Raw genomic sequence first — 15,207 nt, 5'->3', positions numbered from 1 at the left:
AGTGCGTAATAATGTGATACTTTAACTGCACTCGTATCTAACTTAGGTAATTTAAACTTGCAACAAACTTTCTGAAATTTGTAACTCCTCCAAAATCAGTGGGTAATTTCTCAATACTCATGTTTCTTAAAATATAAATCCACATTGATTTGACAAAAATAATAGCCAGAAATCAGAGCAACAAAAATAGCAAAAAATAGACCCCTACAAATTGGGGATACATTTCTTTCTTTCTTTTTTTTTTTTTTTTTTTTTGAGATAGAGTCTTGCTCCGTCACCAGGCTAGAATGCAGTGGCGTGATCTCGGCTCACTGCAACCTCCGCCTCCCTGGTTCAAGCTATTCTCCTGCCTCAGCCTCCTGAGTAGCTGGGATTACAGGCACGCGCCACCACGCCCAGCTAATTTTTGTATTTTTAGTAGAACAGGGTTTCACCATGTTGGCCAGAATGGTCTCGATCTCTTGACCTCGCGAACCACCCACCTCGCCCTCCCAAAGTGCTGGGATTACAGGCATGAGCCACTGGGCCGGCCGATAAATTTCTTAATGGGATATAAGGAATTGTGTGAATATTTGAGAGAAGAAACAGCCAAAATAAGATGTTTTACTTGAAATTATAATTTATATGAGAAATTTACCAGTTGTTTTACGTAGTGCTTTTGGTCCACAGTGTGCTTAACTTCCTGGTAAGAAAAAAATTAATTTGTATAAAAATACACAAAAATAAAACACTACTAAGTGGTATTAATTTTATTTTATTTGGATGAAAATTACCTCTGTGGAAACTTCTGCAGATTCCTTTTAGGGGAAGAGAAGAAGAATTAACATTACTTGCATGATTAAGCTTTGGAGTCATGCTAGAATATTAGGGGTTATTAATTAAATACTCAGGGCTCAAGCCACTACTACTCAAAAATTATGTCATTTATTAGGAATTTAATAAATTAAATAAAAATTAAAACATTTATCATCAGAGTCATCACTATCAAAATAGCACAAGAATAAAAATGTTTTATTTTAAATTTTCATAAATTTTTTAGTATTCATACAGTATCAAATGCCTACAGAAGGTGACAAGTGACACAAAATATTATGACACAGGCCTGGTGAGGTATGTGGCAAACCAAGTCCCACATACCCTTTCTAGAGGACACAAATATTATCTTTAAGTGACTTCTAACTCTCCATTTGAAGATAATACTTGAAGCTTGGAAGAAGAGTAAAGTATGTTTCCTAGTCCCTGACTAGGAAGAGTGCAGGCTGCACCTAAGGCCACAAGGTTTGTGGTGTCACCATGCTTCTTCCTTTCCCAGATACTTTTTCCCATCACGTTTATTGTTTGGGTATTTCTACCATGGCAGGTGTTCTTGTGTCAGTGATATACACAACTTCTAATCTAATCCTTTATTCAGCCTCTTGTTTTTAAACAAAAGAATCTCAAATTTTAAAGTGCACCAGAATATAATGTTGATGCTGCTAGCTGAGGGGCAACACTTTCAGAACCACTGCTCTAAGAGATATTGAGAGGTTTTTCAGGATAAAACTATGTTGAAGGCAAACGGCAGCCTCTTGATTTAACCCCGGCTTCCTTTAAAATACAATTTCCTCTGAAATCAGATGTCTGATACACACTGTCAAAGAGCACAAAACAGGAAATCAACTTTCAGATAGTCAGTTTTAATCTCCCTCAAATACCATTGAGTTTGAGTTACAATTTGATGAACAATCTAATTGCTGAAAATCTTCCACGTCTTGGTGAACCTGCTTTTTGTTGTTAAAAGAAAGTATCTCTTACCTCACTGGAAGAGCTGCTAGAAGATTGCTTGAGAAATAATAATAATAATAAAAATTTAGTGACCAGAAGAAACCCCCAGCATTATTTCTTTAATGATAGAGGTTGTTTTAGATAGGCCTCAAATTACCTACATAATCATTAGTATGGTAGATTAAAAGTATTGAAATAAAAACAACACATTAGGTTTCTCAACTGTTCATCATTGATTACCTTTGGAAAACAAGCAAAAGAGATAAAAATCACCTTATGCTTGCATGGAAATGTCTCAAGAGAATATAGAGCAATTTAGGTGAATACTATTAAAGTGGGAAGGGAGAAATTGTTATTTTAAATAAATTTATACATCTCTTTTTAGTTTACTAAGAGGAAATTTACAGATATTTCCACATGCCATTGATATTGAATATTACATGTTAAGAATGTGAACAAAAATTGTTCAAGAAAATAAAAAATTCTCACCATTTCATTCATGTTTTTTGTGGTTTCCTTAAATACAGAAGAAAAATAATTAGACTTATTTTCTCCACAGCTTTGTTTATAAAGTATTTATCCAGAACATAAAGGGAAAATTTTCTTTCCCATAAAGAGAATCATAACAATAGATTCATTTTCATTATAAAAGTTTTGTATAAATTATATTAGAATTTCCTATTTAGTAATAAACATACAAGCAGTGGTAAACTGGAATGTGAGAAAAATGAGAGGAGGGTTTTGCCTGCTGTATTCAGAGTATGCCTCGAGTCTAAGATAGTCTTCTCCAATACGTTTGTCTAATAAATGAATAAACACACTATTATAATAATTTAGGCGTTGCATTGACAAACTTCATTTTACTCATCATGATTTATTAGAAAAAATATATCTCCAGGCAAACTAATGTGTTTTTGGTAATGCATATATAATGTTTCTATGATGAAAATATTGATTTAAATTTAAATGAGTCAATTTTAAGAAAAAATTGCATATCAATCTAAATAGCAAATTAATTTTTAAGAACGATAATGAAAATTTGGGAATTTTTAGGAATGAAGACCACTAAGTGACAAGTTCTCCACTACTCACGAGATCTTAGAATTAAGTATATTAGTTGATTTATGCAAAAAAATATATTTTTCAGCTGAATTATTCACAGAATTTTAAAAAGAGAAGATAACTTTGGTCTCATTCTTTATAAATAATTTTGGTTTTCAAATTTGATTGCTTTGGAATATTTTAAAAATCCAGGTTAATTTCAGTTTGGCTCAAAGTATGACAATATTTTTATTTCATATTTTGCTATAGATGTGCTATCAATATATACCTTACAGGAAGTAGAACAAATGTCCTCCTGAAAAGAAAAGAAAACGAAGAGGGAATATATAGTTTACTGAAATGCAGTATAATGTAACTTCACATAAATGGATAGCAAAGTAAACACAACATTGTGAACAAAAGAATGCAGAGTTGGAGAGATAAATGTGATGAACCATTAAGAAGAAATTATTTCAAAGATATCTCTTTTAATAATAGAACTAACAAATCTTTTACTAAGACCTTTTTCATATTGCTCCACTGCATTTTGGCAAATCAATGAAAACATCACCATTTTAACAATCATAGCTAACATACTCATTTTGGGGTGAGCAAATGACCTACGTTTGATGGAAAAAGGTAAGTAATCAAAAATTAATATATTAAATAATTACATTTTACCTCATTGGGAAAAATGACTATATTCTTGACCTGCTTAAATTTCTACAAACTAAATAAATTTCTTTTATAACCTTCATTAAATAAAAAAGTTAAAATATATTTAATTAAAGAGTTAGGACTTACTTCCTGGAAGATGCTGACAAATTACTTAGAAAAGGAAAAAACAATAATTACTTACCTAAATTATACTTGTACTAGCTATAAGGTGTCAATTTACACTCAACATCCAGTGGTAAATAATATATTTATATTTTTTTGAACTATAGGATTAAGTTGACAAAAGTTTCACTCCCCACACAACTAATTTATCATATTTTAGATAACAAACTTATTTTGATATTGTGTTTTGGTTTATTAATAACTGTAACAAAACTTTCCCAAATATGAACCACAAAGAATAAAAGAAATTTTTATATTTTTCTACATAATTTTGAATTCTCTTCTGCTTTTTAAAGGGGTTAAACACATTGCAGAAAAAAAAAGAAAACCTTTGGGCAACACTAAAAATATGTGTGTGTCTTTTATGCACCCCTGCCCAGAAAAATCATTTGGAAATTAACATTTAATATGACCCACTTGAATATGAGTTCTTATTTCAGAAATGTAGAATGAATTCCTGTCACTCGTCTCCCAAGATGTAGAATTTTCACCATAGTTTCTGAGCTAATATCTTTAACACTGGGAACTATTCAGAGGAAAAAATGCACAAATTTAATCTGGATAATTTGAACGTGTAGATTTTTGGTCTTAACACATATAAAGACTTAGTTTAGGGCGCATCATGTGTTTACTAGGTGGAAGAATTAAAGTGTCTTACCTCGCTGGAGTAGTGATGTTCCATATTCTATATAAAAAACAAAAAGTAATACCAGTTTCACTTTTATTGCTTATTTAAAATGTAAAGCTCTCTTTCCATTTTGTTTCTTTTGTTTCTTGGTGGCAAGGGAATTTTAGACATCTGATTCTAGGAACCTTTAGTTGCATAAAATTTCTTTGCAAAATTCTCTTGTTTTCCTATAATGTTAATGAGCAAATTATTGTATACCTCAAGTGAATTCTTGTCATGGTTTAATATATTTCTTTTAGGAAGTAGGTAGGTTCTTAGTTTTTGAGTACTAACTGTTTCACCATTTAAAATATAATTATATTCATAAATGTACCATCAAATCTTAAAGTGTTAAGACTCTGGTGTAATATTTTATTTTACTTCACTTACAGTGTTAGAATTAAAAATATTGGGCGAGTGCTTCTGTCAAGTGGCATAAAAAGTTGAAGATTAATTTTTAAAATATGAAAAACTGTCATACAAACTCCATGTTGTACTTATGTTCTCAATAGATTGTGACAAAGTTAGCTTTTAATATCTGTGGTCTGTCACTTGCTAGTGAAGCCACCATATTCTTAATTGAATAAAATAGTTTTATTTAAATAAAAGATCAAAGGCAATTATTGACTAGAGAGGACGGGAACAAAGTCAGATTAGATCATAAGAACAATCAAGCTTAGTGGGTGTGAGATTGCCAAAGTATTATTATTATTTTTTTATTTACCTAGCTAGAATTCTTATCTAGCTTTGCCCTTAAATTAGCTCTAAATTTAAGAAATAACAAAAACTTGTCAAGATTTATGTGAGAGATATGGAGACACAGATGAAGCAAAGAACTCTGATCACCCTAAAGAAATGGTGTGCTTATGAGGAGTAAGAAACTGGGTATGGGAAAGGTATGGATGGTGCCGGCTACAGGGTAAGGCAAAAAAAAAAAAAAAAAAAAAAAAGAGTTACTTCTGAGGAATTGAATAGAGTAAATGTGTGCGTGTGTGCGCGTGTGTGTGTGTGTTATCAAAGTACTTCACTCAAAGTAATATTGCCATCCTTATCATTTTTTGATATGAATATTAGTACTATATTCTCTCAAGAAAAATATGCTTTGAGAAATTGAGGAATTGTTTTGCATTAGGTTATTTTGCAAGTAATTTATAAAGTCGCCCTTGTTTCCTGTCTAATCTTCCTAGATTCTGAACTAATGTAATCAAGAATGGTGAAACTCTATCACTTATTTGAGAGATGGTTTTGGAGTCTACATTTTATCTGTGGCTTTTCTGTGCTTTCAAAGAGATATGCCACGGGAGTGAACAGTTCCCTGGTGAATGCCAACAGACGGAGACGGAGTACTGGCCTTTTAACCCGTAAGTAAAAAATCTCCACAGAACTACAAGAATACATCATACAAAGTGTGTCCACTTTCATATCTTGTATAAGGTAGGGCCAATGCTGTCTTTGATTATAGGTTTAAAAGTTCACACACTTAATTTCTGTTCCTTGTTGCCCACCCCTGCCTTCATTTGCACAAAATATGTACCCTTATACTTAAATTAGAAAAGATACTTATAAATGTTTCATTATACTTACATGCTTTGCAAGAGCAATAGCCAAAAGGCAAGTAAAGATGAAGAACTTCTTGTTTACTGAGTCCTATAAAACAGGTATGTAGCAAATCAATAATAATTTAACTCCCTAAAATCACACATTGCCTCATTAACTCTGTTTTAATTTATCATCACAGATAACTGGGAAATAGAAATGATGGGTGAAAGCAGATTCATTTGAGAAACATGGATATGAATATGACAAGTTTTTTACTTTAATAAATTTTTAAGATAAAATTTATTAATAGAAAAAATATAAAATATTGGTTTCTAAAATATAAAATGTATTTTCAGGAATAGTAAATTAGTAGGAATATTGGTCCTATGTAGAATTGGTTAATTTATTTATTAATTTGCTCATTCAATAAATAATTGCTACCACATGCCAGGCACTATTCTAGACATGAAGTTATGTTGATACACACAACAGGTGTAATTTACCAGGCCATATTATTTACAATTCCTCAACCTTTTGGAGAACAATGACTAGAAATGCAAAATAGAACAGAGACTCATTTGCAGATTAGTTTCCAGGTGAGCCAAAAATGCAGTATGTTAAGAAGTAGCAGGTAGAAATAATACTGTGTGGGTACATCTATCGTCCTACTAGTCCTAGCTTGACCTGGGACTAGCTATTGAAGCTTAGCAAGTCACTGAACACCTGTGCCCCTCCTTTCAGACATCTTAAGTAATGAAAGACTTTACATGATTGCTTTGACATATCTCTTTGACATAAATCAATTTCTCATAGTATGATACATGTAAATCCACAGATTTTCTGACCGCATATCAACTCAACTTTTCCTGTGATTAAACAAAGAACTAAAAAATAAAGTTATGTTATTCAGTATCTTGCTCATTTTATCTTATAAATATTAAATTATTTATTTTTAAAGAACAATTTTTTCACACAGTTTTAAATATGCCAGTGAGCCATAAATATGCAAATCTAAAGAATGTGTACCCATAGGCATTATGTTATGTCATATACAGAGATTTGCATTATCTGCTTGTTATTAATTTCTTACTCTATTAAAATAACTCTAATAAAATATCTAATATTTGTTTACTTTTATAGGATAAAATGATCTTTATGCATATATAATATTAATTTTAGAAACATTTTATAAAAACGTTTTAAAATGATAAGTTCATAATTACATTATTGCCTCTTAATATTTGAAATACATTTATCATTTATTATAGTTTATCAATTTTCATCATTATATTTTTCATGTGAAAGGAAACTAGAACATGGACAGATGTTAATTGAGTGTTAAAGAAATACTTTAACTTGTTGGTAACTGAGAAATTTAGAAAGAGATGCAGTTACTAAGTATCTGCTCTAGCCCAGACACTGTGCTGGGTATATTTTAAATACTATCTGTAGTCTTCACAACAGCTATGTTAGATAAATGTTTTGCTATGTGGATACCAGACAAAAAAGTAATCCAGGAGGTCAGGAATCAAACACACAGTTCCCTGGATTTCTAAATACTTCATTATGTTGACATTGCCCTTAAAATAAGGCCTTTACATCATAAGATGGAACAGCATAATTAACCATTTTCAGTGTCTATTTCTCAATCTTAATTCTATCCATAGCATCCAAATGGAGATAAATCAGTAGCTTATGCTAGTTATAAAACAATCTCTCAAAGAATCCTAAGGTATAGTGGCATAAATTTCTTTAAATAAATTTTGCAGATCATTAGGTTTTACAATATCATTAGGCACATAGAATAACAGGGATACCTGAAAATATTACCTTATTTCCTAAATGGCAGATAAGAAGTCTAAGCAGAGGGAATCTTAGGCAGGTTATCATAGTACTATTTAAATCTTGCTCTTGCGTGATGTGGTCATTCAGTGGTTTGAAATACCTACAAGAGATTTGAATTCTAAGAAGTCATAATGATTAGAAATTTTTTTTCCGTTTATTTTTGTAAGACATATTCTAAGAAGCGCTTTCACTTAGGTTGATCTAGAACATGATAGATAGAAATGAGGATGTTATTATGTACAATGATTATCTATATTCCAGTTTGTATAGTGCACCTCTGCCAGGTAACTGCATGGCTCAAGATAATTTTTTATTTTTCTTTGTTTTTTTTGTAATAATATAATCTTATTAACAGACTTCTGCCTGCTTTCTGCTGGAAAATTGTTTTAAAATATCTAGAGCAGTAGTACAGTTTTTTTCAAATTTATGTTTTATATTGACAAATAAAATTGTATGTATTTATCGTGTGTACCTTAGTGTTTGGAATTACATATCTATATAAGAACATCATGCCCTACCTACTGAGTACATATTAGATATAGTGAATGGTTGAATCTTGCTGATTAACAAATGCATTATCTCACATAGTTATTTTTTGTCGTAAGATCACTTAATGTCTATGCTCAAGAATGCATTATGTATTAACTATAGTCACCATACTATACAATAGGCCTCTTGTTATTTCTTTTATGTAAGTCTAATTATGTATCCTTTGACCAACATCAGTCTCTGGCAACCGCTATTCTACTCTTTACTTTTATGAGATCACCTTTTTGAGATTCCAATATGAGATCATAAAGTATTTGTTTTTCAGTGCCTAGCTTACCTTACTTAGCATAATTCCTCCAGGTTCATTGATGTTGTCACAAATTTTCTTCTTTTTTATATCTAAATAGTATTCCGATGAGTGCATATATATTACATTTTCTTTATTTATAACTTAGGTTGATTTCATATCTTGGCCACTGGGAATATTGCTGGGGTAAACATGGGAGTGCAGATATCTCTTCAACATCTTGATTAAATTTCCTTGGGCTGGAAGTCTGGCTAGCTCAGTAGGCAGGGCATGAAGCTGTTAATTTCCTTGGGCTGTGCATCCAGTAGTGGGATTGCTGGATCATATTATTTTTCTATTTTTAATTCTTTGAGGAATTAAAGAAACATATTGTGTTTCATAATGTGTGTACCAGTTTACCTTGCCATTAACAGTGTACAAGTATTTTTTTTCTCCACATCTTTGCCAATATCTTTATTTTTTATCTTTTGGATAATTGTCATTCTGACAGGTGTGGAGTTATATCTCATTGTGGTTTCAATTTGCGTTTGCCTTATAATTAGTGATTTTGATCTTTTTTTATATATCTGTTGGCCCTCTGTAGTCTTCTTTTTGAGAAATATCTATTCTGGTCTTTTGCCTATTTTTAATCAGGTTATTTGTATTTTTGCTATTGGGCTTTTTAGTTTGATATGATCCAATGCGTCTGTTTTTGCTTTTGTTGCTTATGCTTTTGAGGTCATATACAAAAAAATATCATTACATAAACCAATGTCATGAATGTTTTCCCTATATTTTCTTCCAATAGTTTCATAATTTCAAGTCTTACATTTAAGTCTTTAATCCTTTTTGAGTGATTGTTGAATATGAGGAGAGATAAGGGTATAATTCTATTTTTCTGGATGTGAATACCCCAACATCATTTATTAGAGACTCTTCTTTCCCATTGTGTTTTCTTGGTGCCTTGTTGAAAACCAATTGGCTGTAAATACATGGATTTTTTTTCAGGGCTCTCTATTCTGTTTCTTTGGTCTATATATCTGTTTTTATGTCAGTACCATGCTGCTCTGGTTACTATAGCTTTGTAGTATATTTTAATGTCAAGTAGTGCTGTGCTTCCATGTTTGTTCTTTTTTTCTCAAGATTGCTTTGGTTACTCAGGATCCTTTGTGATTCCATACAAACATCAAGAATTTGGTTTTTTTTGTAAAGACTGTCATTGATATTTTGCTGGGGATTGTATTGAATCTGTAGATTGCTTTGGGTAGTATAAACATTTCAGTTTGCTAATACATTGTTGAGGATTTTTGCATCTATGATCATCAGCGATATCAACCTGTAGGTTTAATTTTTGTCGTTTCTTTGTCTGATTTTGGTGTCAGGATAATACTGGCCTCATAGAATGAATTAGAAAGAATTTTCTCCTCTACAACTTTCTGGAACATTATGAGAAGAATTAGTTATTAGTTCTCACTAAATGTTAGGTAAAATTCAGCAGTGAGGCCATCAGATCCTTGGCTTATCTTCGATGGAAGACTTTTGATTACTTATTCAATTTCCTTATTCATTATTGATCTGTTCAGATTTTTTATTTCTTCATAATTTATTCTTGGTATCTACATTATCTACATGGTAGGTAATATGTGCCCAATAATTTATCTATTTCTTCTGTGTTATCCAATTTGTTGGTGTACAATTGCTCATAATAGTCTCCTATGGTCCTTTGTATTTCTGTGGTATCAGCTGTAATATCTCCTTTTTCATCTGATTTTATTTATTTGAGCCTTCTTTCTGTTTTTCTTAGGTAATCTAGCTAAAAGTTTGTTCATTTTATCTTCTGTAAAAAACAAGTTGTCATTTTGTTGATTCTGAATTGTTTTCCTAGTCTCTATTCCATTTATATCTGTTCTGATATTTATTATATTCCTTCTTATTTGGGGGGCTTAGTTTTGTCTTGTTTTTTGAGTTCCTTGAGGTGTGATGTGATATTGTTTATTTGATATATTTCTTCTGTTTAGATGTAGGAATTTATTTCCATAAACTTCATCTTAGAACTGCTTTTGCTGTATCCCATAGGTTTTTGTATGCTGTGTTCCCATTTTCATTTTTCTTAGGAATTTTTAAAATTTATCTTCTAATTTCTTCACTGACCCATTTGCTGTTCAGGCATATGTGGTTCAATTTTCATGTATTTGTTAATAATCCAAAGTTCCCCCTGTTATTTTTTCTAGGTTTATATCATAATGATCAGAAAACATACTTAAGGTGATTTAAATATTTAAAAAGTTTTTAAGACTTTTTTTGTGGCCTACTGTATCATCTCTTCTGGAAAATGTTCCATGTGCAGTTGAGAAGAATGTATATTCTGTAGCTTTTAGATGCATGGTCCATTTGGTGTAATGTACTTAAGTCTAGTGTTTTCTTGTTCATTTTTTGTCTAAATGATCTGTCCATTGGTGAAAGTGGGGTATTAAAGTCTTCTACTTTATTATTATTATTTAAAACATTATTTTATTGCAGTTTATCTCTTCCTTCAGATTTATTATTTGCTTTATATATTTAGATACTTTAATATTAGATGCAAATATACTTACAGCTATTATATTTTCTTGCTGAACTCATCACTACATGACTTCATAATAACTTTGTCTCTTTTTATAATTTTTGACTTAAAGTCTACTTTATCTGATATAACTATTGGTGTTCTCTTTTTCTATCTATTTGCATGAAGTATTTTTTCATTCCTTTATTTGCAATCTGTGTGTGTCCTTATGGGTGAAGTGAGTCTCCTCTTGGTAGCATATAGACAAGTTTTGATTCTATTCATTCAACCACCCTGTCTTTTGATTGGATTATTTAATCCATTTACATTCAAGGTAATTAGTAATGGGTAAATACCACTGCCACTTTGTTATTTCTAGTGATTTTGTAGATTCTTTCTTCCTCTCATAGAGTTTTCCTTTGTGGTTAAATAATTTTCTCTGCTAGTACATTTTGATTTCTCGCTTCTTATTTTTTGTGTTCCTATTGTTTTGCTTTTGTGGCTACCATGAGGTTTTCAAAAACCTCTTATAATAGGTTATTTTAAGCAATAACAACCTGACTTTGATTGCAAAAACAAAAACAAAAAGCAAAAGCAAGACACCTTGGTATATTAATGTAAGTAATTTACACAATATTAAAGATTCCAAATTCACTACTTTACACTAGTGAGAACTACTGCTAAAGAGCACTCCCAGAAAAAGTCAGACTACAATTATACTTTGAGAGAATTATATTTTTAGATGTTTTCATGTTACTCATTAGCACCCTTCTCTTTCACTTTAAGTACTTCTTTAGCATTTTTTTTTTAAAGCAGATCTAGTGGTGATCAGCTTTCCTTTGTCTGGGAAAATATTTATTTCTCCTTCATTTCTAAAGGACACCTTTGCTTGGTACAATATTATTGGTTGGTGGGTTTTTTCTTTCAGCAAATTGAATATATTATTTCTCTCTCCTGTCCTGTAAGATTTCTGTTGAGACGTCTGCTTCTTGGCATACTATGACTCTCTTTTATGTTTCTTGCCTATTTTTTCTTGCTGCTTTCAGGATCCTCTGTTTGTCTTTGATTGTTGACCGTTTGATTATATTATATCTTGGGTTATCTTATATGGATTGAATTTGATTGGAGATTTTTGACCTCCATGTATCTGAATATTTAGATCTTTCACCAGGAAAGTTTTTTGCTATTATTTTAGAAAGTGCTGTTTTAATCCCTTTATCTTTCTCTATTCTCTCTTGAATTACAATAACTAAAAAATTTGCCCTTTCTTGCTGTTCATAAATCCCATAAGCTCTATTTATTCTATTGTCTTTTTTTCTGCCTATATAATTAAAAATAGCCTGCTTTCAGGTACACATATTTTTCTTTTGCTTGATCAATTCTATTGTTATTATATTTTTCATTTAATTATTTGTAATTTTTAGCTCCAAAATTTCTGCTTTTTTTGATGATTTCAATCTCTATGTTAATTTTTTATATGATCACATTGTTTTCCTCATTTGTTGAATTTTTTCTCTGTATTTCTTGAAGTTTGTTGAGCTTTCTTAAAACAGCTATTTTAAATTATTTGTTACATAATTCATACATCTCCACATGCTTAGGGTTGGTCATTGACACATTACTTTGCTTGTTTGGTGATATCATGTTTTTTTATTTTTCTCAATTCTGTGGTTGTTCATTGATGTCTATGCATTGGAGAAGTAGGTACTTGACTCCGGTTTTACAGCCTGGCTTTGTCTGGGAAAGCTCCTTAAGAGTAAACCTGTCCAGAGATTCTGGAAAAACTGTCTGGCATGGTCTCTAAGTTCATGACTGCTACAGCCATTGCATCACTAGATGGCATCCTAAGCCCAAGGCCATAGTGGCTGGTACAGTGCCAGGCCGGAATTCTTTGGTCACTAATGCCAGTGCAGTGTTTGGTCACACCCACAGCTCATAGACACTGAGGCCTGCTTGCTAGCAAAGTTTGTCTGGAGCCCTTGACCACTGTTGTTGGCTAGCAGTTATGTGGACTGCAGATCAAATCCACTTGGTAGGAGTTACAGGTTCTTACCTGGCACTACAGCAAGTCTGGGGGCTCAGTCCTTGGGTACTGACTTGGTGTCAGGAACTATAGGGGTTTGCCTGGCATTAGGTTTTATTATGACAGGAATGGTGTTGGGGTTAAAGAAAAAATCCTATGTTTACTCCCGTCTCTCTTCCTCAAGTGTATGATACCTCTCCATGCTCTGCTGCCTGGGGGTGGAAAAGAAGTGATATGAGTAATGTAAAATTATCCTTCCTACACGCTTTAATGTATCTCTTTTTATTATTATGCTACAACTAGATACTATGATTTTTCACCTGGCTTTCTGAGTCCCTGTGAAGGTATATTTTTGTCCATGGATATTGTTGAAATTGATATTTCTGTCAGGGGACAATTGCTGGAGAGTCCTACATATTTCTCTGCCCTCTCCAAATGCTGATTTTTCCTAGAGGTACTTCAATGTGGTCTCTAGTCTAAAATAGCCTAAATAAATATATCAAATTACATTTTTGATACATCAGATTGTGTAAGTATGTGAAAAAATACTTACATGTGTAAGTATTTTTTATGTGATCCCCATATCCATTGCCTGTAATTTGTCAACACTAAAAATAAAATAAGCTATATATATGTTTATGTGATATAATGGGAAACTCAGCTCTCTAACTTCATAGAAGTAAATTTCATAAAAGTTTGTTTTCTTAATTTCTTTCAGAGGTTTCTACATATTAAAATAATAATAGTTAACATATAAAGTTGTAGTGGTTAGCAATAATTTATATAAAGTAAATCGGTATCTACATGGTGATTACTTTTTCAGAAGTCACAAGGTAAAATGTGACCAAACAGATCAAACATCTCTGCTCTGCTTCTTGGGGGTAGAAAAGAGGCGACATGGGGAATGTAAAATTACCCATGGGTAAACGTGGGTTAACTAAAATTATTTTAGTTAAACCTGGACCTGACTAAAGTAGGTCCAGGTTTAAGTAAAGTAAGGTATTGTGGGAACAGAGGCCTTCCTAAAAGTGCTAGCCTGATCTGAACAGAAAAGTTAATAGTTCCAGTCAATCTCGAAATATAAAATATATGCCTCATTGTTGCCACTTCTGCTATTTTTCAATATTTATTTAAAATATTTTTACATATTATCCAAATTTAAAACTGTTAAAAAGTTTTGTGTCTGGCTGGGTGTGGTGGCTCACGCCTGTAATCCCAGCACTTTGGGAGTCTGAGGGGGGTGGATTACAAGGTCAGGAGATCAAGACCATCCTGGCTAACACTAAAATTATTTTAGTTTAACCTGGACCTGCCTAAAGTAGGTCATATTTGAACCTAAAATAAGTCCATATTTCCCGTCTCTACTAAAAACACAAAAAATTAGCCAGACGTGGTGGCACGCACCTGTAGTCCTAACTACTCTGGGGGCTGAGGCAGGAGAATCGCTTGAACCTGGGAGGCGGAGGTTGCCGTGAGCTGAGATCATGCCACTGCACTCCAGCTTGGGTGGGTGACAGAGTAAGACTCTATCTCAAAAAAAAAAAAAAAAATTGTGTGTGTAAGGCTGGACGTGGTAGCTCATGCCTGTAATCCCAGAATGTTGAAAGGCCAAGGTAGGTGGATCGCTTGACCACTGGAGTTTGAGACTGGCTCGGCAACACAGTGAGGCCTTGTCTCTACCATAAATAAAAAAAAAAATAGCCTGAAGTGGTGGCACATGCCTGTAGTTTCAGTTACTCAGGAGGCTGAGGTGGGAGGATCACTTGAGCCCAGAAGATGGAGGCTGTAGTGAGTCATGATTATACCACTGCACCCTAGCCTGACCAACAAAGAAAGTGCCTTTCTCAAAAACAAATCAAACAACCCCATCAAAAAGTGGGCAAAGGATATGAACAGACATTTCTCAAAAGAAGACATTTATGCATCCAACAGACACATGAAAAAATGCTCATCATCACTGGCCATTAGAGAAATGCAAATCAAAACCACAATGAGATACCATTTCACACCAGTTAGAATGGCCCTCATTAAAAAGTCAGGAAACAACAGGTGCTGGAGAGGATGTGGAGAAATAGGAACACTTTTACATTGTTGGTGGGACTGTAAACTAGTTCAACCATTGTGGAAAACAGTGTGGCGATTCCTCAGGGATCTAGAACTAGAAATACCAT

This window comes from Nomascus leucogenys, chromosome 9 (assembly GCF_006542625.1).
Source record: "Nomascus leucogenys isolate Asia chromosome 9, Asia_NLE_v1, whole genome shotgun sequence".
Taxonomy (NCBI): domain Eukaryota; kingdom Metazoa; phylum Chordata; class Mammalia; order Primates; family Hylobatidae; genus Nomascus; species Nomascus leucogenys.
Note: the sequence above shows the minus strand (reverse complement) of the source record.